The sequence below is a fragment of the Geotrypetes seraphini genome, chromosome 4, assembly GCF_902459505.1.
Source record: "Geotrypetes seraphini chromosome 4, aGeoSer1.1, whole genome shotgun sequence".
NCBI lineage: Eukaryota > Metazoa > Chordata > Amphibia > Gymnophiona > Dermophiidae > Geotrypetes > Geotrypetes seraphini.
In genome coordinates this window covers 83,728,740-83,754,043 of record NC_047087.1, presented here as the reverse complement: position 1 = coordinate 83,754,043, position 25,304 = coordinate 83,728,740, and the positions used below count along the sequence as shown (strand labels likewise).

The 25,304-nt window shown below is 42.0% G+C and overlaps 1 protein-coding gene across 1 annotated transcript in view; it reads left to right on the top strand.

Moving 5' to 3' along the window:
• ROBO2 (roundabout guidance receptor 2) overlaps positions 1-25,304 on the top strand; it is an 884,946-nt gene that overhangs the window by 20,256 nt on the left and 839,386 nt on the right.

Sequence of the window (25,304 nt, the reverse complement as noted above, 5' to 3'; positions counted from 1 at the left end):
TTAGGTTTTAGACGGTATAGAAAATGTTAAAAATAAATAATGAATGAATGTTCATTGTGGAAATCTTGAAATTCCAACCTGGCAAGAGCCAAGCTGGTTGGACACCTCTGGTTTAGGAAAATAGAATCTATACCCCTAGATGTGTACAGGTAAACACCAAAATGCCATCTAAGCGCTATTCTGTAAATACACACATAAGAACATAAGAAATGCCTCCGCTGGGTCAGACCTGAGGTCCATCGCGCCCAGCAGTCCGCTCACTCGGCGGCCCATCAGGTCCAGGACCTGTGCAGTAATCTTTTATCTATACCCCTCTATCCCCTTTTCCAGCAGGAAATTGTCCAATCCTTTCTTAGACCCCAGTACCGTTCGCTGCCCTATAACGTCCTCTGGAAGCGCATTCCAGGTGTCCACCACACGTTGGGTAAAGAAGAACTTCCTAGCATTCGTTTTGAATCTGTCCCCTTTCAACTTTTCTGAATGCCCTCTTGTTTTTTTATGTTCTGAAAGTTTGAAGAATCTGTCCCTCTCTACTCTCTCTATGCCCTTCATGATCTTGTAAGTCTCTATCATATCCCCTCTAAGTCTTCTCTTCTCCAGGGAAAAGAGACCCAGTTTCTCCAATCTCTCAGCGTATGAAAGGCTTTCCATCCCCTTAATCAGTCGTGTCGCTCTCCTCTGAACTCTCTCGAGTAACACCATATCCTCATCGCTTGTATTTTGCAGGTAAATGTAAACATAAGCAAAACATAGGTGCCCTCTGGATATTTCTATATAGACGTAATGCTATGAAGTTATCCCATATGGATTTACTGAAGACTAAAACCAGTCAGAAGCTCCTGTTAGCACAAGCAAGGTGAAATGGAAATGTGTTGGGTTTTCCCCTGTCATTTTGGATTGGAAATGACACGCAGTGAAACAGATGTCATTTCCAAACAGCATGTCCTCAGGAATGAAAGGTGTCATGGCCTGCAAAGAATGCAGGTTCCCTTCAGACCGATTCAGCCACTAAAACTCTGCACAGAAGTATCCGTGCGTGTGCATCTCTCCCCCATCTGCCTTCGCTCGCCTTTTAAGAATATGTTCAGTAAGTATTAAATTGCAATTCCTTGATTTGGTTTTCATTGACAATCGGTTGGGGATCAAATACCGGAGAGCATGTGCCTGGCTTTGTACATGCAAACATTCTTCTGTTTTTCCCTCCCAGTAGACAAGATGCCTTTTTCCCTAAGTGCTAGCAGTTGCTAGGAGAAGTGCAGTGGTGCTGCCTTCTCTCATTCAGCACTAAAGGCGAAGAGGGTATTGAGGTAGAGACAGGGGGCAAAGCACAGTGTGACCATGAATCACACGCTGACGAATATGTCCACTTTGTTCTCACTTTTTTCTCAAAATACTTTTGTTTTTGCTTACAGTCCTTGCTTTCAACTGTCTTCTGTGAGCCCCTCAGCAGAAAGATTACGCTGCTAAGATTCCTCTTAGCGAAACAAAACCAAGGGTTGAGAGTTATTCATGGGGGCCACGTCGGTGACAATGCACATTCAGTGAATAGCATCAGTCAGCTGCCTTTAAAACGTGGTGATTAATACCGTCTGTTTTTGTGTTTTTTAAAAAAAATAGGGATAAAAGAGACACAGAAAGGTTCTGCCTACTGGCTTTGCCAATTTGCAACACAGATCTGCTCACATTCTTCTGAGCTATGTACAAAGAGGTCATTAAGCCACTTCAGTTTCCCGTGCATGTTTGATAAAAATTGCAATGTCAGTAAACAACTCATGCATTTTCTTAGTATTGCGATACCCGGAGCAAAGAGTACCTGATTTGCAGGCAATAACTGGGTTGTGAACGCCATGCTATACAAGCACCGAATGTTACCACAATGCTATCTCGAAATGTGCCTGCATAGTTTGGAATGCAGCGATGCTCGTGTGTTTGTGGCTTGTGATGAGAACAATTATAGAACCCTCTGAAGGTTTTTCTCTGGGCCTTATGAAGATGGGCACAATGGCAGCATCTGTGAATTTCCCATGAGCACATATATGTAGTGGAGGTGATGAGGCATGCACAGCATTTTATGTTGCTGTTGAATGCCTGGGTGGGGGTGGGGGGAGCTGTGCCCAGCTTATTAAAAGACTTTCTACAGCTGCTAAATTGGAGAAGCTATTTGTAAAACAGAAAGATGAGCAAAATGGAAACAGAGTATTTTTATCTGCTTGCACACTGCTATTACTGAATCCCACTACTTTTCACTTACCTAGACAGCAGCCACAAAAACAAAAGTCTAAAAGTGGTCATCGTGGCTTGTGTACCCCAGATAGTGTGGCGTAGCGGCTAGAACTACAGCCTCAGCACCCTGAGGTTGAAGGTTCAAACCCCACGCTACTCCTTGTGACCCTGGGCAAGTTACTTAATCCTCCACTGCCCCATGTACCGATAGACTGTGAGCCTGCTGGGACAGATAGGGAAAATGCTTGAGTACCTGATTTGTAATCGATTCTGAGCTCCTTTGAGAGGACGGGCTAAAAAAAATCATCAAATAAATAAAAATCTGCTGGTCAATGTAAATCAAGAAAACTAGATTCTGAAATAAAGTGCTTACTTCTTCATTTATTACTTCGACCTGCCTGTGTGTATCTCAGGAAGCATTTTCCATGGACTTTTTGATGGGTGTTTACAGTATCCTATATCTTCAAAAATACACATCCAATAATCCACCCAGCATTTCACACACCAAAACCATCGAGCCTCAATCAAACTCAAAATTGGAGAGAAGACCTCAGTGTCTAATAGGGGTATCTTCAAAATTCAACTCCCACATAGACAAACCTGCCTCAATATACAATCATTAAGGCAGGAAGACACATCCTCGGTCTGAAAAACTCCAAAAATAAGTGGAAAAAATTTCTCTTCTTAATTAAATAACAGTTGCATAAATATATATATCAAAACATTGTCACACTTATCTGAAAAAGTAATCTTCGTAGTGCTGGGCTGTAGATGCAGGAAAAACCGTCAAAGTGGAGCATGAGCTAAGTGCAAAGTGGCCACTCAATCTCTACTGCTTGCACACTGTTCAACAAGTCTTCCTTCTGACGTCAATTCCAATGTCGGAGAGAAGGTTCTGGGTCAGCTATGCAGCGTGTGAATCGCTGCCTGTGCCCCTGCACAGAGTTCTGCTGGGGGGGAGGAGGGAGCCAGTCCGGCTCCAACGAAGTAACAGGGTCAGCTTTTGGGGGGGGGGGGGGGGGGTGCAGCAGGCAGATAGGCAGGGAGGGAGAGATCCTTGGCATTAATTGGTTTTACATGGCACCAATTAGCAGTTTCACACGAGTGCTCTTAGCTGCTAGTTTAGATGTTAAGTGTGCTAATTCTATTGTGCTCAATTTCAAGGGTGTGTGGATGTGGGAGGGGCATAGGTGGGTTAGGTGCACGCCTAAGTGTTTTGCATGTAGATTATAGAATACTTGGAATTAATGTGCTTAATTGCCAATAGTTAAGCACACGTACTTAACCAGCCTTTGACATGGTTAGATGTGAAATTGAGGATGTATGATAGTATTCACTTTATCTATCCCCCAATCAGAGGTGTCAAATGCAAAAAAATGTACAATGGCCTACTGGCCACGCAGCAGCAAAACTTGACCACCAACTATCCAATCTACTGATCATGACATCAGACTACAAAACTTTCAGAAAAAAAAAATAAAAACCCTGCTATTCAAGAAATCAGTCAAGATAAATAACTCCGCAGGAAGCATTTCAATCCCCCAAAGTAACCCGCTCAACTATGTAACTCTTCTGGAATTGTCCAGATAACCTCTTATGTAATCCGCCTTGAACCGCAAGGTAATGGCGGATTACATAAGTCACCAATGTAATGTAATATTTTGTAACAGCAGTTCATGAAAAACTACCATTAGAGAATTTGCATTTAGCACACTTCATCCAGTCTGGCATTCATTTTTTATTAAATCCATCCCCGAGTGCTTAACATGGTTTAGTAAAAGCACCCCTAAAATTCCTGCTTATATTAAGTATAAGCAGTCTCTAGTTCTTAGCAGCAGTCTGAGCTCACATTCTGCAACCAGACACATGAAATTTCATAGACAAAATTAAAAATATTGATTTATTTGTACTATGTCTGCAGCGTAAAATACATGCTGGTATATTATCTTCTGGGTCATGAGATCATTGTAAATGGAAGAAAAATGTATATCTTGCTCTTTACATACTGAAAACCTTATCATCCTGACTACTTCCGATGCATATAATTATGTCAAACCTGATTGGATGTCTTTTAAATATTGTACATTTTTATTGTAGTTATGTGATTAACATACCATCTAAATGTGATTAACATTATCCAAATGTCACTTTTTATTAAAGACAGTGTTGGCTTACCCATTCAGAGGACAAGTTTCAAAGCCATTTATTCAAGCAAATAATGATTTGCATACACTAGTTCTGTGTCTGAAAATTTATCTCCCTCAATAGGGCTAAAAGTAAGTTCCACAACCTTTGCTCTGTTCACTACTTTTAGCTGTATTTAGAGCAGTGATTCGTAACCTTTTTTGAGTCACGGACCCCTTTAAGAATCTGATGAAAGCTATGGACCCCCTTCCCCAGAAATAGTCACATAAACACAACTTTGCATGCAATGAATATAATGTACTTTAAAGTTTAATAATACTTTGTGTATGTCATATATGTATGAGAGAATCCAAAAAAAAAATACTCCTTTTTAATGCAAAAAGTAATGGCCACTTATTATAATTATGAAATACAATCCTCATGTGCAAATTAAAACAGATCTACTAATACTACGTTTTCTGCAACCATTACTACTACATTTCTCCCTCCTTATTCACGGTTTTTCAGGACCTGCGGTTTCACCTATTCACAGTTTTTTGTGCCAGGACTCCCCATAGTGAATCGACCTTACCTGGTGGTCTAGCGGTGACGCGGGGCAGGAGCGATTTTCCTACACTTCTGCCCTGTGCAGAGCCGTCATCAAAATGGCTGCTGTGAGTTCCCATGGTCTCACGAGAGTACAACGGGAACTCACGGCAGCCATTTTCGATGACGGCTCTGCATGGGGCAATAGTGTAGAAAGATCACTCCTTCTCCGCGTCACTACTAGACCACCAGGTAAGGTCCAGAACGCAGGAGGGGGAGGCAGGAAGGGGTGGGTGGGTCAGAGCCGGCCCAAAAGTTATTGGGCCAGCTGTGCCCCTAAGCACCGCGAATACGGAGGGGGGGGGGGGGGAAGTGTATTACTACTTCATTAACTCTCTCATAATCTGCAATAAAAATCAAGAATACCGGGGTATATAAATGAATATAAATGTTAATTTTTATTTGACCCTCACAGACCCTCCTGAAACCCATCCATAGACCCTCCTAGGGATCCACAGTAGAGAGTTGCGCGGGGACAGAAATCCCACCCGTCCCCACCAAAGTCCCACCCGTCTCCACCCGTCCCCGTGAGGAATCCCACCCGTCCCCACCCATCCCCGTGAGGAATCCCCTCCGTCCCCGCCCGTCCCTATAAACTTCAGAAATAGTTATTTCATTTAATTATGCTACTGAATTAAAGGCTCTGGTAGAAACCCATTTACAAATAAGCAAAAAGACTTTATTAAATTGGAAATATTAATTGGGAAGAATACATACTTTGTAAACAGGTTTCTACCAGAGCCTCTTTTGTTTATAAATTTTTATCAACACAACTAATATACTACTTTATCCTGAAGCAAAAAAAAAAAAGAAAGAAATAGAATTCTTTTCTTACCTTTGTTGTCTGGTTTCTGATTTCCTCATGTTCTCATTCAGTTCCTTCCATCCACTGTCTCTCTTCCTTCTGCGTCTTCCATTTGCTCTGTTACTGTGCCTCTCCCTTTCTCCACCCTTCCAAATTGGTCTGGCACCCATCTTCTTCCCTCCGCTCCCCCCATAGTCTGGCATCTCTGTCTTCTTCCCTGCCAGCGTCTTCTCCCCACTCTCTCTTCCCCATTTCCTTTCAGCGTCCTTCTCCCCCCCCCATCTTCCCCATGTCCGGTCAGCATCCTTCTCCCCCCTCTGTCTTCCCCATGTACTTTCAGTGTCCTTCTCCCCCCCTCTGTCTTCCCCATGTACTTTCAGTGTCCTTCTCCCCCCTCTGTCTTCCCCATGTCCTTTCAGTGTCCTTCTCCCCCCTTTGTCTTCCCCATGTCCTTTCAGTGTCCTTCTCCCCCCTTTGTCTTCCCCATGTCCTTTCAGTTTCCTTCTCCCCCCTCTGTCTTCCCCATGTCCTTTCAGCGTCCTTCTCCCTCTCTGTCTTCCCCATGGCCTTCTCCACACACCCCCGTCTTCCCCATGTCCTTTCAGTGTCCTTCTCCACCCCTTTGTCTTCCCCATGTGCTTTCAGTGTCCTTCTCCCCCCCCGTCTTCCTCATGCCCTTTCAGCGTCCTTCTCCCCCTTCTGTCTTCCACAAGTGCTTTCAGTGTCCTTCCCCCCCTCTTCCCCATGGCCTTTCAGCGTCCTTCTCCCCCTTCTGTCTTCCACAAGTGCTTTCAGTGTCCTTCCCCCCCCTCCCGTCTTCCCCATGGCTTTTCAGCGTCCTTCTCCACCCCTTTGTCTTCCCCATTGCTTTCAGCGTCCTTCTCCCCCTCCTTCTCTCCCGCCCTGGGTGCAGCACAGCCGGCCAGGTCCCCTTACTTTTGTTGGCGCTTCCCCGACCGACCGACAACAGCCCCGGTCTGACAAACCTCCCTGCCCTTAACCGCGAATCTAAATTTCCTTCTTACAGCTGCTGTAAGAAGGTAATTTAAATTCGCGGTTAAGGGCAGGGAGGTTTGTCGGACCGGGGCTGTTGTCGGTCGGTCGGGGAAGCGCCACAAAAGTAAGGGGACCTGGCCGGCTGTGCTGCACCGGGGCGAACCGCCCCCTCCCTTGGTAGCCACTCGAGCCGCGAGGCTACTCTCCTCCTTAACTGCCATGCCTGCAGCACAGAGCCGAACGGAAGTCTTCCCAACGTCAGCTCTGACGTCGGAGGGAGGGAGGGCTTTGTTTAAGCCCTCCCTCCCCTCCAACGTCAGCGCTGACGTCAGGAAGACTTCCGTTCGGCTCTGTGCTGCAAGCAGAGCAGGTAGGGAGAAAAGCCGCGCGACTTAGTACATCCAGCCCTGCAGGAACCCCGCAACCCTCGGAGGCGTCCCCACGGGATCCCCGCAACCCTAGGGGGCGTCCCCACGGGATTCCCGCGACCCTAGGGGCGTCCCCACGGGATCCCCATGACCTGAAGGGGAACCCGCGGGATTCCCGTCATCCCCGTTCCCGTGCAGCTCTCTAATCCACAGTCCCCAGGTTAAGAACCCCTGATTGAGAGGATGCATTCCAGGAGATTTATTTAGCCTTGGGGAAGAAAATAACACACTATAGAAGCAATTCTCAAACCCCTAGATTCTATATACTGTGACCAAAGTTGCGCATTGCCAATTAGTGTGCAAAACTTGATTAACAAACCAATCAGCGCTGATTAATTGCCAATTAACAAGCAATTAGTGGCACTAATTAAAGTTTACACACATAGCTTTCTAAGTGTATTCAATACAGTTACGCGCATAAATTCTGCATAGAACATAAAAGGGGGGGGGGGAAGTGATCGGGGAGGGGCATCAGCGAGTTGTGGGCATTCATAAAAGTTAGGTGCACTGTTACAGAATAGGCCCGATCCACGCACAATTAAGCACAGGCATTTAGGCTTGGTTTTCATTGGCATAAAAGGCTGTGCCTAAATGTTAGTCATATAGGAGGGCGTTATGTGTATTCTAAAAACCATGGCTAACTCTGGAGGCGGTTTATAGAATAGCGCTAAGTGCAGATTTTATCAACAATGATATATAGAATTTGATCCAAACTCTCCACACTAGGGCAGTCTCTGAACTCTCAGATTTTGCACCAGTTCTCAGAGCATAGGTAGGCACATACTTTTGCTTTGGTACTTGTTAATGGAAAAGAGAAACAGACATTTGCAAGTACATCTTGTGAATTGGATTTTACTGGAAACGCTTTCTCAGCTAGGGGAAAATGCATCTTAAAAAAAAAAAAAATTATTTGCATTTGTAACTTACATTGAAGAAAAAGAAAACCAAACTTAACAGAAATCCAGAAATATTAAGAAGCTAATTAACAGATTAGCAAAGTAACTATTAAGGAAACAATTTACATCTTATAGTCTACAAAAAGAAAAGAGAAAAAGAAGAGAAGTGAACCAAGCATAATATCCATAGGAAGCTGAAAAATAGAGGCAATAGCAAAGGAGCAGATCCTGTTGCTGTTTAATTCATTAAAGCCTGGATTCTAGGATGCATTAGGTCAAGCCATAAGACTCATTTACCTTTAAGAAAAATTGCAGTTGGGCTCGTTCGTAGAAAATATATCTAGTCCTCCTAAGGCCCCTCCCATAGGCCTAAAGCGCCTATGTAGATGTGATTCTAGCACCTCAGCCTAGCCATTTTTTGCCATTTCTAACGGTGTTCTTCAATTAACTTAGGCGCTGGTAGGCTGCATAGGTTTCAGCACTGGTTTTAGAATTTCCGCCAGATTGTTACTCTGAATATACTTCAAAATCTTTGCGGAACTCTATAATGGAAGCGTGCTAAGTTGAAGGTTTTCTTGGTTGCAGATGCTTTTGTTGCTTGGTTGCAGATGCTTGGTTGCAGATGCTTTTGTTTGTAGATCAACTGCAGATTGATAGTGGATGAGGTTGCCATTTCGATTGTGATTATATTGTTTCACTACAAAGTTTACTGGCATCCAAGTACTATGTTATGGAGGCTTTCAATATTTATAGTATAAACAGCTGAAGGCTTAAAGAATAAGAGCAAAACAAATGTATGTAAAACTTACAAAGACCAGAAAGGTCCAAGATGCCCACACTCTTTATTTTAATGCTGGGGTTTTTTTTTTCTCACTTACTGTAGCGCTCTTCTTATTGATGGTATAAGGGTGCAACCTTCAATTGCCTCTCCTATAGGTCTGATGGATGTGTAGATAAGTGATTTGTCACATCTAGGCCTTTTATTGGTAGTACTCTGGAGCAGTGGTTCCCAACCCTGTCCTGGAGGAACACCAGGCCAATTGGGTTTTCAGGCTAGCCCTAATGAATATGCATGAAGCAAATTTGCATGCCTATCACTTCCATCATATGCAAATCTCTCTCATGCATATTCATTAGGGCTAGCCTGAAAACCCGATTGGCCTGGTGGTCCTCCAGGACAGGATTGGGAATCACTGCTCTGGAGGAACTCCAAATGATGAACTTGAGGCTTTTCTGAACCCAAAATATGATTTTCCCCCTTCACAGCTAGTAAGGGAGATGTGTGTGTGTGGGGGGGAGGGGCAGTGATTTCTACTGTGGAACATCTATATATTTTTAGTGATGATGAAAGCATTGGACTCTAACTCAGTGAGTGGTTGTCAATTCCATTCCACAGGGCACAACCAGTCATGTTTTCAGGAAGGTTAGATAACATACCATAGAGACAATGCATGCAGATCTATCCTCTGCATGCTCATTATGGATATCCTGAAAACCCAGGTGGCTGGGTGTTCCCCAAGGACTGGTTGAAAAGTACTACTTAAACCTGCAGAAACTGAGAAACTGGAGAGTGCTAAAAGAAGAAGCAACTTATGTCTAGTTAAAGCCTCAAAATCTGAACTTTTCTTTCCAAGGAAGATATTTAAATGGCGGATGCCTGCAATGTGTCTTTGGAGGAGAAGAGGGCAACACAGATGGTAGTGAAATGCAAAAAAAAAAAAAAAAGTAGACTGGATGGGTTTTCTTGATCTTATTAATTATTAATTGCATCTATAATCTTCCTATAGCCATACATTATTGTAGAGATTTATTTAAAATACTAGCTGATGCCCCGGCGTTGCACGGGTATTTAATTATAGCAATAACACTGTAAATGGATTCAAATAAAGATACTTTATAGTGGTGAATGAAATTATTTTTTAACAGCTTTATAAAAAGTACAATATTCAAATTATAATGTGAAATATTTGACAAAATGAATACAATACAACTAACACAAAACTTGATTATAAACAACATTTTTAGTTTTACCTCCAGGAGCAAGAACATATAAATTCTTGGGTGAACCCACCCTTGAGCAAGCAACATAGAGTTGTCCATGGGAAAAACAGGGGGATCTTAAATCCACTCCACAGTATGTAATAGTCTGTCCCTGTGATTTGTTGATTGTGATAGAGAATGCAAGTCTCACTGGAATTTGCAATCTCTTAAACTGAAAAGGAAGATCTGTTGGAATAAGTGGCATCCAAAAGTTTCAGTATTGATTTAAACAACTCAATATGTGGAAACTCAGGTTGAAAAGAAACTCCATGCAGTTTTTCCCCGGTTCAGAATGGAACCTGTGTTCCTAGTTCAGCATATGTGAGTACTCATGTAATGTAATAACATTATGAACTGGGGTTCATGAAGGAAACAGTTACAAACACAGTTAGAACATACAAACTCTATATGTATGGTGTCCGTAGTAGAATAGAAACGATGTCCCTAGTGGTTATAGTGTCATAGAAAGTGTTTTATAGTTGGAATTACTGTGAGAATGGCAGCTTTTTACATCCTTTCCATTGACATGAATGGGTGAAATCTGATTTTCTGTTTGTAGCTCCGCCCACGTGTGCAGGTGGGCCACGAGACCCCCAGAACATATCACCCCAGGTAGTGAGGGATCTGCATACCAAGTTTCGTTCACATCGGTCAAGCCGTTTTTGAATTACTGTGAGAATGGCAGCTTTTTACAATTTTTCCATTGACATGAATGGGTGAAATCTGATTTTATGTTTGTAGCTCCGCCCATGTGTGCAGGTGGGCCGCGAGACCCCCAGAACATATCACCCCAGGTAGTGAGGGATCTGCATACCAAGTTTCGTTCAAATCGGGCAAGCCATTTTTGATTTACTGTGAGAATGGCAGCTGTTTACATTTTTTCCATTGACATGAATGGGTGAAATCTGATGTTCTGTTTGTAGCTCCGCCCACGTGTGCAGGTGGGCCGCGAGACCCCCAGAACATATCACCCCAGGTAGTTGGAATTACTGTGAGAATGGCAGCTTTTTACATTTTTTCCACTGACATGAATGGGTGAAATCTGATTTTCTGTTTGTAGCTCCGCCCACGTGTGCAGGTAGGCCGCGAGACCCCCAGAACATATCACCCCAGGTAGTGAGGGATCAGCATTCCAAGTTTCGTTCAAATCGGTCAAGCCGTTTTTGAATTACTGTGAGAATGGCAGCTTTTTACATTTTTTCCATTGACATGAATGGGTGAAATCTGATGTTCTGTTTGTAGCTCCGCCCACGTGTGCAGGTGGGCCGCGAGACCCCCCAGAACATATCACCCCAGGTAGTGAGGGATCTGCATACCAAGTTTCGTTCAAATCGGGCAAGCCATTTTTGCGTTGGCAGCTTTTTACATTTTTTCCATTGACATGAATGGGTGAAATCTGATTTTCTGTTTGTAGCTCCGCCCACGTGTGCAGGTGGGCCGCGAGACCCCCAGAACATATCACCCCAGGTAGTGAGGGATCTGCATACCAAGTTTCGTTCAAATCGGTCAAGCCGTTTTTGCGTGATCGCGGCACATACACACACACATACATACACACATACCTCCGATTTTATATACCGTATTTGCCGGCGTATAAGACGACTTTTCAGTACCTTAAAATCCTCCCCAAAGTCGGGGGTCGTCTTATACGCCGGGTACTGTTTACATGCCCTTACTTTACATTAGAGAGCTGCACGGGGACGCCCCTAGGGTCGCGGGGATCCCGTGGGGACGCCCCCTAGGGTCGCGGGGATCCCATGGGGACGCCTCCGAGGGTCGCGGGGCTCCTGCGGGGCTGGATGTACTCAGTCTTCTGGATGTACGCGGCTCTTCTTCTCCCTACCTTCTCTGCTTGCAGCACAGAGCCGAATGGAAGTCTTCCCGACGTCAGCGCTGACGTCGGAGGGGAGGGAGGGCTTAAACAAAGCTTAAACAAAGCCCTCCCTCCCTCCGACGTCAGCGCTGACGTTGGGAAGACTTCCGTTCGGCTCTGTGCTGCAGGCAGGGCAGATAAGGAGAAGGAGAGTAGCCTCGCGGTTCGAGTGGCTACCAAGGGAGAGGGGCGGCCCGCCGCGCCCCGCCCCGGTTGCAGCACAGCCGGCCAGGTTCCCTTACTTTTGTGGCATTTCCCCGACTGACCGATAACAGCCCGGGTCCGACAATCCTCCCTGCCCTGTAGCCGTGAATCTAAATTACCTTCTTACAGCAGCTGTAAGAAGGTAATTTAGATTCGCGGCTACAGGGCAGGGAGGATTGTCGGACCCGGGCTGTTATCGGTCAGTCGGGGAAGTGCCACAAAAGTAAGGGGACCTGGCCGGCTGTGCTGCACCTGGGGCGGTAGAGAAGGAGGGGGGGAGAAGGACGCTGAAAGGCCATGGTGAAGACAGGAGGGGGGGAAGGACTCTGAAAGCACTTGAAGACAAAGGAGGGAGAAGGATGCTGGAAGCACATGGGGGAATACAAAGGGGTGGAGAAGGACGCTGAAAGGCCATGGGAAGGGCGGGGGGGGGGAAGGACTCTGAAAGCACTTGTGGAAGACAGAGGGGGGAGAAGGATGCTGAAAGCACATGGGGAAGACAAAGGGGTGGAGAAGGACGCTGAAAGGCCATGGGGAAGACAGAGAGGGAGAAGGACGCTGAAAGGACATGGGGAAGATGGGGGGGAGAAGGACACAAAGGAAATGAGGAAGAGAGAGTAGGGAGAAGACGCTGGCAGGGAAGAAGACAGATGCCAGACTATGGGGGGAGCGGAGAGAAGAAGATGGGTGCCAGACCAATTTGGAAGGGGGAAGAAAGGGAGAGGCACAGTAACAGAGCAAATGGAAGATGCAGAAGGAAGAGAGATAGTGGATGGAAGGAATTGAATGAGAACATGAGGAAAGCAGAAACCAGGCAACAAAGGTAGGAAAAGAATTCTATTTCTTTTTTTTTTTTTTTGCTTCAGGATAAAGTAGTATATTAGTTGTGTTGATAAAAATTTATAAACATTAGAGGCTCTGGTAGAAACCCGTTTACAAAGTATGTATTCTTCCCAATTAATATTTTCAAATTAATAAAGTCTTTTTGCTTATTTGTAAATGGGTTTCTACCAGAGCCTTTAATTCAGTAGCATAATTAAATGAAATAACTATTTCTGAAGTTTATAGGGACGGGCGGGGACGGAGGGGATTCCTCGCGGGGATGGGTGGGTACGGAGGGGATTCCTCGCGGGGACGGGTGGGGACGGAGGGATTCCTCACGGGGACGGGTGGGACTTTGGCAGGGACGGGTGGGGACGGGTGGGATTTCTGTCCCCGTGCAACTCTCTACTTTACATGCCCTAACATCTCCTTCCTTACCTCCTTACGGTGCTTACGGTACTAGTAAACCTGCCGGGACATCAGCGGGGCCATGGTGGGACATCAGTGTGACAAGGGTGCCAGCTCCTTCATCCTGTGCAGCGGGAAGCAGCGGCGCTCTGGCCCCACCCCTTTTCTCTTTACTACGTCTCTCGCACATGCGGCCGTGTGTGGAGTCTAGCCCTTAAGGAAGTTGCGGGGGCGAACAGGAGGCTTTTGAAGGCTTTTAAAGGGAAACTGTCATGCCAGCAAACTTGCTAGGGACTTGCCAGGCACTTGCTCTCTCCCTCTATGTGCTATCTTCCTTCTATCATTGACAGTTTCAGTTTGGTTAACAGTTTAGAAAACAAATAGCATGGCAGCTCCCATGGGTTTATTGTTCTATTCAGCTTTAGTGAATTAATTAAAATTGTTGAAATAAATTCTGATGTTCTTTTAAGTTTTATTTGTTGTGCAGAAGGTGTGCGGAAGAAGGGGTAGTCTTATATGGCGAGTATATAACAAACTCTATATTTTAACTGTAAAAGTTGGGGGGTCGTCTTATACGCCCAGTCGTCTTATACGCCGGCAAATACGGTATATAGATTTATAATCCACGTAATAAACTAACCCCCTCCTTCTCTAACGCGTAGTGAGGATTTTAGCGCCAGCAGCGGCGGCAAATGCTCCGAAGCTCATAGAATTCCTATGAGTGTTGAAGCAGTTACTGCCGTTGCTAAAATCCACGCTACGCGTTAGAAAAGGAGGGGGGGGGGGTAAGTGACTCACAATCTCACATTCACAATTCATTAGACAATTCATTAGACTTTACAAAACAACACTTTAAAATTCTAGCCTTACTTAGCCATAAATTAAATTGCTATAATCTCTTGTCTTCTAAATCTGATTCCACCATCTCTCTTTCAAACATAATTTATCAATATTAAGTAAAAGCCTGGACAAAGAAGTATGTTTTAAGAAGTTTCCTAAACTGTAAGACATTTTCACAAAATCGTATTGCACCAGGTATCTCATTTCATAAAACTGGACCTGCAACTGAAAGACAAGATTTTCTCATATTTGCATATTTCACTACATCCGTTTTCCATACGTCCAATAACATATCACTTTCAGATCTTAACAATCTACCTGGTCATAAGAACATAAGAAAAGCCTTACTAGGTCAGACCAATGGTTCATCAAGTCCAGTAGCCTAATGTCACGGTGGCCAATCCAGGTCAGTAGTACCTGGCCAAAACCCAGAGTAGCAACATTCCATGCTTCTGATCCAGAGCAAGCAGTGGCTTGCCCCATGAATTTCTCAATAACAGACTATGGACTTTTCCTCCAGGAAATTCTCTAAACCTTTCTTAAAACCAGCTACGCTATCCGCTCTTACCACAACCTCTGGCAATACGTTCTAGAGCTTAATTATTCTCTAAGTGAAAAATTATTTCCTCCTATTGGTTTTAAAAGTATTTCCCTGTAACTTCATCGAGTGTCCCCTAGTCTTTGTAATTTTTGACGGAATGAAAAATCGATCCACTTGTACCTGTTCTACTCCATTCAAGATTTTGTAAACTTCAATCATATACCTCCCCTCAGCCGTCTCTTTTCTAAGCTGAAGAGCCCTGACCGTTTTAGTCTTTCCTCATATGAGAGGCGTTCCATCCCCTGGTCTGCACATTATCATGCATTTTCTTAAATAATCCGGTATAATTTTGTATATCCCTTGTTGAATCAATAACTTTTTCTCTGCTCCATCCTAGGTATTTTATTCTGTCCATATTTAATTCAGCTTTGATCTCAGGGGCCAATCAGAAGCTGCCCTCTCTTTATCAGATACACTGCAACTGAATTAGGGCTGTATGCAGCAAATGTTTTCTCCTCTTCTTGCAGAAAACATCTGTGTTTTTCAATTACCCTATTCTGCTTTCTTTGAAAATTTTGCTTGGTATAACAAATCTTTTACCTGTATCTCTCCTGCCGTTTTGTTTAGAAAGTAACTTCTGGGCTATCATCACATCAGCCATGTTTTAAGATAAGCAGAAAGGGTCATCAATCAATTGACATCTTGCGTGCATTGATTAGTTTTGTTCATTTCAACATTTGGCTGGATTTATTAAAGTCAATATAGTAAATTTAATGAGTAGATAAAACAATACTAACATGATTTTGTAACTTAATAATGGAAAGGTTATCATTTGTGGGCATATGAAGTTTATTTTACTTCAAATGTATTGAAACAGTAACAGAAAGCACCAGTAAAGAATTAGTGGTTCAGATGATGGCCTTTCACCCTTAGGAACAATATTCAGATTGAGTCTTAGGTCCAACTTAAATTGAGATGGATGGTTCTCTCCTTGTCCCCAGGGTAACATGGAATATAGTACATGAAGAAAATCACCATACATCTTTTCTTAGTGAATTGGCAGCCTTTCAGGGCTCAGATGGCATTGAGAATGAGCTATGCACAAGAAGGTGCTTCCAACTAGGTCAGGGTCAAAGTCACTACAGGGCTGGAAAGAGAACTCCTACTGTTTAAAAACATTATAGGAACCTTGATGCTAAAACTGCACTAAAAATTTCAGAACTTTGAAGACCACAACTGTTAACAATTATTTAAAACTCATTTACCAAAGTTTCAAAAATATTGATGTTGAAGCCTCCAGGATGCTCTTCTTATGCTAACAGGGCTAGATATGTGGATCTGCCCAATGTAGTTTATACTCTGCAATTTACACATCTGTAGAAATGCATGTAATCAAAAAGTGCCAAACAGATAGGTGTGGCTTTATCTGTAAATGATTCTTAAGTTTCTGATGTTTCATGTTAGCTTTATCTGCTTATGTTCAGACAGGCAATAATGTTCCAATAACTAAATGAGTAAACTAAAAAAGTGCTACATGAAACAAGTAAATACCATAGTCCAGTTAGCAACTATCCTTTCACTACTTTTGGACAAGCCAAATTATAAAATCTGGGCTATTTAAATCTCTTGTCCTCTGCAGGATAATAAAACAATCTGCAGTTGAGAAAGAAATTTTTGTTAAACTACCATCTTTTTAGCCAGGAACCCAACTTTCCCAACTGAAGTAGCTGTTAGGCAGTTAAGTTAGTTGAACTTGGTACTGTCTGGTGTTCTTTCAGCCTTATCAACTGCATGACAATGAAGGAGACTAACACATTCTGAGCAACAGCAAAAAGCAATTAACTTATACACTCAAGATTCATCTATGAAGGTGTTATCTAGAAATGTTAGGCAGAAAAATGTCTTCCTAGTAACATAAAATCATATAAACATGATGGCAGATAAAGGCTATGTACCTTCCACTATCTCCTCCTTTCCCTAATAGAATCCATGTGCTTGACCTACTCTTTCTTGAATTCAGACACAGTCTTTGTTTCCACCACCTCTACCGGAAGACTGTTCCACCCATACCACCCTATCTGTAAAAAAATATTTCCTTAGATTACTCTTGAGTCTATCACCTCTTAACTTTATGCCCTCTCATTCTGGAGCTTCCTTTCAAATGAAAGAGAATTGCCTCACACGCATTTATGCCACATAGGTACTGAGCCATCTTACAACAAATTTCCGTAGTATAAAGACGAATTGGCAAACACACTCAGCTACAGATTCAGTACAGATACCGCAACAGGAATGTAATAGTTATTCACTGGAAGGTTAACAGAGGTCCATAGGGGTATCAGACGGCCCACCAAACAGCATAGTTTGAATGGGTAAATTCTTCATTTGCCTCGTGGTACCTCCTCCTCCTTACTTTTTTGTTTTTATAAATATTATTTTAAGAATTTTTAATTTTTGTTTATATTATAACTTTAGTTATTCAACTTGTTCATATTAAATGTACTTAGCTTTCAGCTTAGCATTCAGCTGCAAACTGTTTCCCCGAACGCCAACGCATTTCGAGTTCTTTGTCAAGGCGACATGGGGAACTTATAATTAACAATGCACAGCATACCATCTACCCGTATCGTAAAGCCGTATCGTATGGCTTTACGAAACGGGTAGATGGTATGCTGTGCATTGTTAATTATAAGTTCCCCATGTCGCCTTGACAAAGAACTCGAAATGCGTTGGCGTTCGGGGAAACAGTTTGCAGCTGAATGCTAAGCTGAAAGCTAAGTACATTTAATATGAACAAGTTGAATAACTAAAGTTATAATATAAACAAAAATTAAAAATTCTTAAAATAATATTTATAAAAACAAAAAAGTAAGGAGGAGGAGGTACCAAGGGGCAAATGAAGAATTTACCCATTCAAACTATGCTGTTTGGTGGGCCGTCTGATACCCCTATGGACCTCTGTTAACCTTCCAGTGAATAACTATTACATTCCTGTTGCGGTATCTGTACTGAATCTGTAGCTGAACATAGGTACTGAAACATCTCTATCATATCTCCCCTCTCCCGCTTTTCCTCCAAAGTATTGAAATCTTTATGTGTTCCCATACACCTTATGACAAAGTCCACTGACCATTTTAGTAGTCGTTCCCTGGATCAAATTCATCCTTTTTATATCTTTTTGAAGGTACAGTCTCCAGAATTGTACACAATATTCTAAATGAGGTCTCGCCAGACAGGGGTTTCATATCTCCTTTTTTCTACCGGGCATACCTCACCCTATGTACCCTAGCATCCTTCTAGATTTTGCTGTCATCTTTTCAACCTGTTTGACCACCTTAAGATCATCACATGCTATCAGCCCCAATTCCTGCTCCTCTTTCATGCACATAAGTTCTTCACTCCCTAAACTGTACCATTCCTTCGAGTTTTTGCAGCCCAAATTCATGACCTTGCATTTCTTAGCTGCCAAATTCAGACCATTCTTAAAGCTTCACTAGGTCCTTCCTCATATTATTCACACCATCAGGGGTGTCTGCTCTATTGCAGATTGTGGTATCATCTGCAAAGATGCAAATTTTACCTGACTGCCCTTCAGCAAAATTGCTTACAAAATTGTTAAAAAGAACAGGCCCAAGAACCGACCGTTGAGGCATACCACTGGAAACATCCCTTTCCTCAGATCAATCTCTATTGATCACAACCCTTTGTCACCTTCCTGACCCAGTCCATCACTTTGGGGCCCAAACCAAGGGCACTCAATTTATTTATTATGCCTTTATAGAACATTGTCAAAGACTTTGCTAAAATCTAAATACACCATATCCACTGCACTCCCTCTTTCCAATTCTCTGGTCACCCAGTCAAAGAAATTGATCAGATTTGTCTGACAAGACCTGCCTCTAGTGAATCCATGTTGCCTCAGATTCCAGAAATGTTACTATTTTCTGTTTTAAAAGCATTTCCATTAATTTACTTACCACAGAAGTCGGACCTAACTGGCCTGTAGTTCCCTACTTCTTTCTTACTTCCATTTTTGTGGAGAGGGACCACATCTACTCTTCTCGAGTCCTCTGGTACCACTCACAACTCTAGAGAAGCATTGAAAAGATCACCAGCGGAGCTGCCATAACTTCCTTAAGTTCCTTCAGTACCCTCAGATGTACACCATCTAGCCCCATCGCTTTATCCACCTTTAGTTAAAGCTAGCTCCTCATGAACACAATCCTTTGAAAATTGATCAGGATCTATAACACCTCCATTCCTTTTTTTGTTGGTCTTCTGTGGTCCCCCCTCTCAGCTATGAACATAGAACAGAAATATTTATGAAGCAAATAAGCCTTATCTTTATCAGCTTCTATATATTCTTCCCCTTCTTTACCTTTGAGTATCATAATGCCGTAGCGTGTTTTTCCTCATTTTGTTTGGCTGAACGTTTTGGTAGATATAATTCCTGGAATTTGTTTTGCTTTGATGCAATATTTATTGATTGGCTGTCTCCAGCATCCTGAACTCTTAACGAGTCCGAACACTAACTAGACATAAGAAGGCAAAATATGCTCTTTAAGCTCCACTTGAGGATTTTATTTTCCAGTAGATCAGTGTTGGCTCAAAGGTATCTACTGCCTTAGGTGAACCTTCAGTCTTGTACCCCCCCTCCCCACACACACATACACTAACGATACTTTAAGTGTGCTTTATAGAATTAAGACGCCAATTGTGCATCAGTGTTTACAGATACTAATACTTAACGCACAGGATTGGTTAAATTGTCAAATACACTGATAAATGCTAGCTGTTATTTTATAAATATGGCATTGTATTTTGCTTAGTGTACAATTGGAAGTAGGCTGTACCTGAGGGTGGATCATGGGTTTATCATGGGTGTTCCACCTAGTAATGTGTGAGACGAGGGGTGCATGCTGCAAGAGCACTTAAGCGACAACTTACACCTGCCTTTGGCGTGGTGTAAGCAGTCATGTCTAGATATCAGCATGCCAAGACTACTCTGTGCTAGTATTCTACAATAGATTGTTGTTGTTAGATGCCATCGACTTGTATTCGAGTCCTAGCGACTTGATGATGATATCAACTTTTTGTGGCAGAATACGGTAGTAGATTGCCAGGCCTTTTCTTCTACGCACTATAAATTTGATGTCGCCGTTGTCACATCAAACACAATCCTCCGCCTCCAACACTGCCCGTCCGCTGCTACCTAGATGGGTTGTACATCGTTAGTCTGACATCTCTGCTGAAACCTGTTTGCCTTGGGAGGTCCTGCTGGTAGTGGAACTACCAATGGCATAGCTTTCAGCTTCTCCGATGCACACAAGCCCCAGTGGCACGACAGGCCCAGGATCATGACTGGAGATAATAGATTAGGCAAGCACTAATTCCGTTATAGTACTAACACTGTGGCTTCCCCTTTGTGGTGTCTGTATTTTGGCACAAATTTATAGAATTGCCACCTAAACTTTCAGCCATATTTTCTTTAATTTCTGGTTGCATTTTATGTTTGTTTTGGTACTTAAGGAACTTCTCTTTGTATGTTATGCATAACAGTTTCTAGATACTATCAATGTGTCTTGTTTTCTGCATTCATCAATGTGGATATGGATAAATTAAGTAAAATGCACAGAGTAAAAAGGGTTAAAAAGTAATAAGGTGCAAGGTTGTGTGTGTTCTTCAGGGATTACAGTAATTTCAGCATACTGACCATGTATTTAAAAAAACATTTGTTAGGACAAATTGCAGGAGATTCAATTATTCAGCAAGTAGTCATTTCCATGGAAAGTATTTGCTTTATTATTTGTCTTAATAGGTCAACGTTCCTGGCAATGGTTTACATGTCTCCTTTTTAATAAAGTTGCTTTTTTTTTTGCCAGGGAGGCTGAAGATGTAATTAGATGAATCGTTTGTATGGAATAATGCAGGGAAAGTAAAGCTATATCATCCCATGGGGGGAAAAAGTAATGACAATGCCAGAGTTGGAAGTCTTTATAATGTAGCTACTGCATAGTTCAAGCAAGCAGAATATTTTATGGCCTGGGATAATGATTAAAAATTAAAAAAAAAAAAATAATTTATTTGAAATGCTTCCGAGATAAATGTACCAGTTAAGAGAGAGGGGAGTTAAGACTCCTACAGCTGCAGACTGACCACATGTTTCGAAAAGATAAGCAGTAACAGCAGTGAGAACTGAACATCGAACCTATCATCCAAACATGATCGCAGTATGCTTAGAGTGTTGTTGATAGTGTTGGCCAATTACAGTTGGGCGAACTGAGGAAGCATGGGGAGATAATGTGCTATTTAAATCAAAATGCTCTCTTGAGACTTGAAAGCTGTGAGTTTTTCCTGATGGTGCAATTGAGTGCTGTAACTATTAGACCACACCTTCTCCCCATGCTTTCTTTCCTTTTATTTATTTATTAATTTCTGTCTGCCAACATTTTGAAGACATTTTCCCAAAGCAGTGTACAGCAAGAATAAGCCAAAGGCAATAGACAACTGAAGCAGTAAAAATGTTCATAGAAGATTACACAGTCATAGTATTCTTTTTACAGTGTTGACAATACTCATTAAAACATTTTAATAGACTGCTTAAAGGGTAAGAGGAGGTGGAACATCTAGACCAGAGGTGTCAAAGTCCCTCCTCGAGGGCCGCAATCCAGTCGGGTTTTCAGGATTTCCCCAATGAATATGCATGAGATCTATTTGTATGCACAGCTTTCATTGTATGCTAATAGATTTCATGCATATTCATTGGGGAAATCCTGAAAACCCGACTGGATTGCGGCCCTTGAGGAGGGACTTTGACACCCCTGATGTAGACACAGAGTGGCAGGAGTTAGAAAATAAGCGTGACTAATTTAGATAAAATTGAATGGAAATTATCTCAGTTAGATTAAGAATGAATAAGTAAGAAAAGAATAGCCTTACTGGGTCAGACCAATGGTTCATCTAGCCCAGTAGCCAGCCCTTACGGTGGCCAATCCAGTACCTGGCAAAACCCCAAAATGTAGCAACATGTGTTTCATTATGGGATATCTTTTAGCACTTCCAGGGTCTTCTCTGCCAAGTTTCTTAATGCTGGTATACACAAGTATCATATTGTCTTGATAATATGATTCATGCACTATAGACGATATTAGAGAGTTTTGCTATATAAAGATACTGTGGTGGTATATACAAGTATGCATGTTTCATGTAAGACCCTCTATTATCCCCCACACCCTCTTTACATTCCAGCCTCTAGCAGTTACAGTCTTCCTTTATTCCAATAGACTTGGTGATTCTCAAGTACTCTAAACAGTTCCAATAGAAGTCTTTCCTGCTATTGGGCTTTTAAAATCTTTCTTCATTTTCTAACCAGATACATTTTTATTTTCCCCCGTTAGATTCCTTTACACATCCAGAGGGTGGGGGTGGAATATTTATTTGGAAGAGTAAAATTAATTCTTTTTTATTATATTGATAGTATAATATATAATTTTATTGTTTATAATTAGGATAAGAAGGGGATAAAAAATTGTTTAATATAATAATTGTGATGATTACAATGTATTTTCATACAGTTTTTTTCTGATTCTTCAATTGTATACATTATAAAGTTTGAAATATCAATGAAGATTTACCAATTAAAAAATCAAACAAACACAGAAATTATAGTCTTTGAGCTCCCCCAGTGATTTTCAACTCAGGGATTTATATCAAAGGACAACATTCCCCAGATTCTATACATGGCGCCGATCCATCGTATGTGCCCAAAAACTAGAGTGCCAATTAGTGCCGATAATTTGTTGCTAATTGGTAATAATTGCTACCAATTTGAATTTGCATACACATTTTGCTACACCTGACTCTATAATAATGTGTGTCTAACTCCCATAGTGAACAACCCAAAAAGGGGTGGGGCCATAAGAGATGCATGGGTGGGTCAGGGGTATTCTTAAAAAGTGTGTATAGTATAATAGGATGCGAGGGATATGCACCCTAATTGGGCACTGGGAATTGCACTTGATTTCAGCAGGTGTAAGTCGTCATTGAGTGCTGATTTTTGAATGCCATTACCCAAATCTATCTCTATATATCTCCATGTATGTGGAGCAAACCAGAATTAAAGCCAACTTGTGAAAAAAATAATATTTTGGAATAAAATTCAGTCGGGGCCCTTACAAACCATTGAACTGGAGAAAATGTTAACACTTTTTCTAAAGATGATGCTTAAATGAGATCTGGGGGAAAACATGCTTTTGTTTTAGGTTTGCAATGATTGTTGAATGTATATATTTAAGTTACATTATATAGCACTTGGAAGTGTTCATTCTAAAGCTAACTATAATTACCTTGATTGTTCTTTCTTTCTGATGACCTAATTATATTAGTCTTTATGTGACTTTATATAGTAGCTTGTTGTGTCTCCTTTGGCTTTCCTTCAGTTTATCCAACTTATGCTTATCAGTATTTTCCCTTTACACCAAACACCAGATTTACTAAAGAGTTCTGCTTAGTGCATGCTAGTAATGTTAATGTGTGTGATTTAGTAAATAGGTCTCATTGTTTAAAATGGACACTAAAGGCTCACAATGTGCCTGGGGCAATGGGGGGGGGGGTTTATGTAACTAGCCCAGGGTCACAAGGAGCAGCATTGGTTTGAACCCACAACCTTAGGACACTGAAGCTGTAGCTTTAACCTCTCCCCTAGGAGTCTTGGTTCTCCTGTAGAATAGGCTTCTACCATGCGACCTGGGGGCAGGGGAGCTAACTGGAGGTACCCAGTTACAGAAGTACACCCTTAATTTTCTCAGTTGGGGAGTTAAAGCCTCAAGGCCAACCCTAAAGGTTTTTAAATCTAGGCGTACATGCCATCCGCCAGTATATTATTGCTTATTGAAAGCTTCTATACCGCTACTAATGGCTGGGGAGTCAATTCAGAGCAGTTTACATGAGCTTCTGCAGTGGTGTTACCATACATGAGTTCCTGCAAAAAGAAGGCATTATTATGATTATGAACTTGGTCGTGGAGAGCCTACATTTATCATTAGGAATGATACTTTTATTAAAGATGCAATATTTTAGCATTATTAAAATCCATTCCTTAAGCAATATTTAAACAAAGCATGCATTTCATAAAATGCCTTTGACAGTCTAGTGATGCCTTGGGTCAGACAGTGGCATCTGCCCCAAATCTCATCATTCCAGTGTCTATTGTGATCAGATGTGTGCTACAGTTGGCTTTTCCCTCTTTGTTCATGACCCTTATGTTTTGACTTGAACCATGTATAGAGTGACACTTATGTTTCTGTGGGCAAAAAATGGCAAATCTTGGTACTAGAATGCCATCAGATGGTAAAGATATGAAGGCAATGTCCTTTTTGTTAGAAGAGACCTTTTCTGTCTTCAAATATTTGAAATTTAATTAACTAGATTCCTTTATTTGACACCTGGAAGAAAAAAGAGTTGTTAACATCACACTGAAGGGAAGAAGGAGCAAGGGGAGTTGTGTGATTAATCTAGGGAAAAAGTAAGATCTGCTTCATTATTCATCAGTTAATGACAGTTTGGAGCAAACTGCAATGTTTCAATAATGAGAGCTATAAAATGTTACTGAGAAGTAGCCACCATCCTTCAGAACACAGGACTTGGAGTTCCTCAATGAAAATGCTAATTTCACATGATTAATCCCTCGTTCTTTACTGTCAACATGAATGTTACTGTAAGTAAGTTATTTTAGAGTGTCAGTGCCCTATATTCTTTCTTTGAAGATATTTTCTTTTTTTTTTCAATCTTTATTAGATAAACTGGGTCTTTACAAGAATATCACTCAAAGATCAAAGTATATTCCAAACAGTATTTGCCAGATCATGGTTTTAAGTTGGGCAAAGCCTAAAATAACCTAATTAAACAAACAGAAAACATACAATTGTGTTTGAGAGGAGCTAGCTAAACTAAAGGTGGACAACGTGATGGGGCCAGATGATGTACATCTGAAGGAACTTAGAGAAGTCTGGCGGCTCCGCTGGTTGACCTTTTCAATACTTCTCTAGAATCGAGAGTGGCATTGGAGGACTGCAGAAGGGCGGATGTGGACCTTCTCCACAAAAGTGGAAATGAGGAAGAAGTAGGGAACCACAGGCTGGTAAGTCTGAATTCTGTGGTAAGTAAATTAATGGAAATGTTTTTAAAACAGAAAATAATGATGTTTCTGGAATCCAGTGGATTTCAGGACTCAAGGCAACATGGATTCACTAGAGGCAGGTCTTGTCAGACAAATCTGATCAATTTCTTTGACTGGGTGACTAGAGAATTGGATAGAGGGAGTTGCATTGGATGTGGTGTATTTAGATTTTAGCAAAGCCTTTGACAGTGTTCCACACAGGTGTCTAATAAACTGAGTGCCCTCAGGATGGGTCCTAAAGTGACTGACTGGTTCAGGAACTGGTTCATTGAAAGGTGACAGAGGGTAGTGGTTGATGGTGAACGCTCTGAGGAAAAAGAT